The sequence below is a fragment of the Podarcis muralis genome, chromosome 2 (genome assembly GCF_964188315.1).
Source record: "Podarcis muralis chromosome 2, rPodMur119.hap1.1, whole genome shotgun sequence".
Taxonomy (NCBI): Eukaryota; Metazoa; Chordata; class Lepidosauria; order Squamata; family Lacertidae; genus Podarcis; species Podarcis muralis.
In genome coordinates, this window is record NC_135656.1 from 47220383 (window position 1) to 47224720 (window position 4338).

Here is a 4338-nt window from a genome sequence, read left to right on the forward strand (position 1 = left end):
AATCAGCATATACAAACAAGTCCTTATACCAGCCACACGGTATCACTATTCAGGCATCCGCCCCACCCCCCACCCCCCGCCCAGCAAGTAGTTCTCAAAATGTGTGGAGTGCAACCCAAAGGGACCTTTCTGTTCTCCTCTATGAATCAGAATATGTTCTGTGTGTTCTAGATCACATAAATTGGGCACAAAATAGTTTGTTCTCAATGATTAGACAATATAGTTTCATAATGTAGTAAGTGAGTAATTTCAAAATTATGCTAATGTGTGGGAAGGTATATTTGAATATAACAAAGCCTATGAAGAAAATGTCACAGCTAATTTGTTTTAAAAGAATTCTTATTTTAAAATAAAGGCCATAGAGAAAAAGCTTAGATGGTATATTGATGCATTTTAACATTTATAATTGAAGGTCAGTTTTCTTCTTCAGTGATCTTTCTGGTCAAACATGTGTTATTTCAAGCAGGAGCCAGGGATCAAGTTTGGCATTTGTTACCTGATTTGCCTATATTTCATCTCAATAGGTCTTGCCAGTTGCCACACTTACTGCCCTAGCTCGTAACTAGACATTGACTGGGTGGCTGTGCCACCCTTCTGATTCTGTATTCAAGAAAAGGTCTGTCCAAAACTGAGTAAACAAAAGCAACCACAATGTATAGAATATTAGCCAAGGAAGGTTTCCAGTTTGTGTGGCCATTAAAAAATTACCATTATTATTATTTTTACCATTCAGATGATGTTTCCTTTAGGTTAGCAACACCCTAAGTTATATGAAAGGTTAAATGAATTGACACCTGCAGCTGACCAGTAGCTAATTTTAATCTGTAAGAAATGATACCCATGTTCTAATATGAGAATGCTGCATTTGTAACCAAGAACACGTTTGGGCTGGATCAGATAATACTTCCCCCTCAGTCTGGCCCCATCATGGGGAAAGAACTGTAAACATGCTTTCCCTGCCTGCCTGCCTATTGCCAGCTTAACCAACCCCAGTTATTCAGTAGGTACCATGGCTGAATATAGCCTATATGCAAAACCTAATGTATTAAGTGATTTTGTCTTGATTACATTCCAGATGAGTTGGGAGGTTCTAGATTGGGAGAGGGTAGAAATATTATCTGATCCAGTCCTTTATCAAATCTAGCTCAAAAAACACAATTGATGGGAAATATAAATACCATAACAAATCCTAAACATGTCTACTCACAAACAACCCACACTGTTCACTGGGGCTTATTTAGGTACAGGTATATAGGTGAGCTCCCGTTGCTTGGTCCCTGCTCCTGCCAACCTAGCAGTTCGAAAGCATGTCAAAGTGCAAGTAGATAAATAGGTACCACTTCTCTGGTTCGCCAGAAGCAGCTTAGTCATGCTGGCCACATGACCCAGAAGCTGTACACCGGCTCCCTCAGCCAATAAAGCGAGATGAGCGCCGCAACCCCAGAGTCAGTCACGACTGGACCTAATGGTCAGGAGTCCCTTTACCATTACCTTTATATAGGTGCAGGGTTACTAAGAAATGAAATTCCAGACAGGGCCCTGCAGAAGAAGGGGTGATGTTTTGGAGATAATGGCTGGCAGTTCCCAATGGCTTAGATTAAGCTATACAGGAAAAAGAAAATGCAACTGTAAATTTATAAAGGTTTAATCCCATCTGTGGTGTTCCCCAATACTTCCTTTACTTTCCACATGTGAATGAATGGTTGCTGTGGTCTGCAGAGCATACAGACACACATTGTGCCGCCTCACCTGAACAAGGGATCTCTTAAATATACAGGCTTTCTATGCAGAAATATCTCAACCAACCTAGTGTTGGACACATTGCTAATTCACAATAATATTCTGGTTCCTGCTATCTTAAGTGAATCAGGATTTTCTTTACAAGGATAGATTTTGCAATTTAGTAAATTAAGTATGATTCTTTTCATCAACTTTTAGAATATGTGGCATGCTGATTATAACCTGATAAGAAGGGCTGTAATTGGATTTTATTCTATTCTATTATTGATAGGATAATTCCTGTCCATTAGTTTCAAAGCAAACACATGCCTTTCCCAGACATTACAAACAGACCTAGATGAAGTTACTTATGACCAAGGCCTGAAATAAAGACATAGGCAGATGGAATGAAAATGGCACCACTTTCTTAAATGTTGAACCAAATCTCCAAGCTGAGGAGGCAAATTAGCCTCAGAGGTGGTCCCCATCTTACCCCTGGACCTTGCAGCCTTGAGCTGCCGGCCTTAGAAGCTGCCAGTTTCCCCAGATGAGCCCAAAGGACAGTGGAATGGGGATTCTGATTATTCATCAGGAATGTTCTGAGCTATACACTATGCAGAGGAAAACAAGCATAGACAACAAAAAAGTGACTTCTTGGAAAACAGTGGCACAATGGGAAAGTTGTATAAAGCACCTTATATCCAGGTGTGCATTTTCTTCAGCCACTCAGCTATCCAATGTCTGTCTCATATTCAGCATGTCTACCCTGAACTACTACTCTTCTTCAAAGCCTTTCTCTCTGCAGTTACTCTCAGGCATGCAGCATTGCCTTTATCTTTATCTTTGAATGTGGGGATCAAAGGACAAGAAGGAATCAATCTGGCACTAATGATGTTGCCAAGCTTCATAATTTCTTTTCTTGCAATAGTGACTATTTGTAATGCTAACACAAAACCAGAGGGAAAGGGGCCAACAGGAAATCAGACCTAAAACACAAGGCCTCAGTTGTATGAAAATTAGAATGCAATTTCGTTTTTCCTTTATTTCAGAATTTATAAACCACTCTACATTCAAGGAATACCTGAGGGAGGGAGCTCCATCAACCTTATTGAGTAGGGATGGGAAACTTTTTCCTCATGGGCAGTCTTCAGGGAGCCACATGCTGGTTATGTATGGGAACAGAGGCAAAGGTCATCAGAGCAATGGATATAACTCTGTGCAGTATGTTGCATTCCAGACATGCACACACACACACACCTGTCTACCAGGAAAGTTAAATACATTATCACAGTTCAATGACATGAATCTGTCAGAAAATTGCTTTCCAGGAAGGACTACATTTGGCCTCTGGACCCAGGTTTCTCCACCCATGAAGCAGAAACTCAGCCTGGGAGCTGAGTTTCTTTCAAAAAGAAACAAAGAGGCGTTTTCTTTTGTGGAGGGAGCTGTGTTATTCCACTGAGCAGCAGCCAGGAAGGCTTTGGAGCAGGGGTCCTCAAACTTTTTCAGCAGGGGGGCGGTCCACTGTCCCTCAGATCTTGTGGGGGGCAGGACTATATTCTGAAGAAGAAAAAATGAAAGAGGGATGATGAACGGTGCGTGAAAAGGCTCCGGAGAGGAGCTGCTTTAAATAGCGGCTGCTTGAGAGGGGCGCTCAGCCAACCACAGCTCCTGTGTCTTGCAAGCAGCAGGGGCTGGCGGCGGAGGGGCTCCAGAGAAGGGCTGCTTTAAATGGACACTCGAGAGGGGCACTCAGCCAACCGTGGCTCCTGTGTCTTGCGAGTGGCAGGGGCTGGCGGCAGCGGTGGAGGGACGATGAGCGGCGTGCAAAATGGCTCTGGAGAGGGGCTGGCACCAACAAAGCCCAGCCCCCTTCCTCCTCTAGGCAGGGCGGGGAGAGGGAGGGAGGAGGCACTGGCGCCGCTGCCACCACCACCGTTCTGTGAAGGAGAGGGAGGGAGAGGGAAAGAACACGTGCACTGGCAATCCACCTGCTGGTGATCCACGTGGCAATTTCCGGACCGTCTGCGGGCCGGATTTGGAAGGCAATTTGGCCTGTTCTGGCCCACGGGCCTTAGTTTGCTGACCCATGCTTTGGAGGAAGAAGAGGAGGAGGAGCAGCCACAGCAGCCATGCCAAAACATGAATTCTTTGTAGACATGATCCATGAAGGGTGCTCTAATGCCGTCAGCTGTGTTCTCAACAAGCTGGGAGGTGTTCAGTTTGAAATTGACCTGCCCAACAAGATGGTGAATATAGACTCAGAGCACAGTGTTGACACCTTACTGAACACCCTGAAGAAAACTGGGAAGTATGTCTCCTACCTTGGAGACAAATAGCCACATAGGAACGCTTGGTTGGTGGGGCTACTGTGCTTTAGGGAAGCAACGCTTAACATGGCTTCTATCAGAAGGCAGCTGTTTACACTTCTGTCAATCTTCCTTTGACCACAGTTGCCCTGCCAGATGTTGGAAAAGAGGGGAAGGGTGGGAGGAAGAAGTCCTTTGGTGGGGGAAGGACTATGAGAAATTTTGACTGCAGATGTCCCATGTCTTGTCCTACAGCAGTAGTGTTTCTTCTCTTTGGCCTTGTAATAAAACTTGGATCTGCTATATTCAA

General features: G+C 44.2%; 1 pseudogene; it reads left to right on the forward strand.

Moving 5' to 3' along the window:
• The first annotated feature begins 3851 nt into the window (after nt 1-3851).
• On the forward strand, nt 3852-4061 carry LOC114590887 (copper transport protein ATOX1 pseudogene; annotated as a pseudogene).
• The last annotated feature ends 277 nt before the right edge of the window (nt 4062-4338 follow it).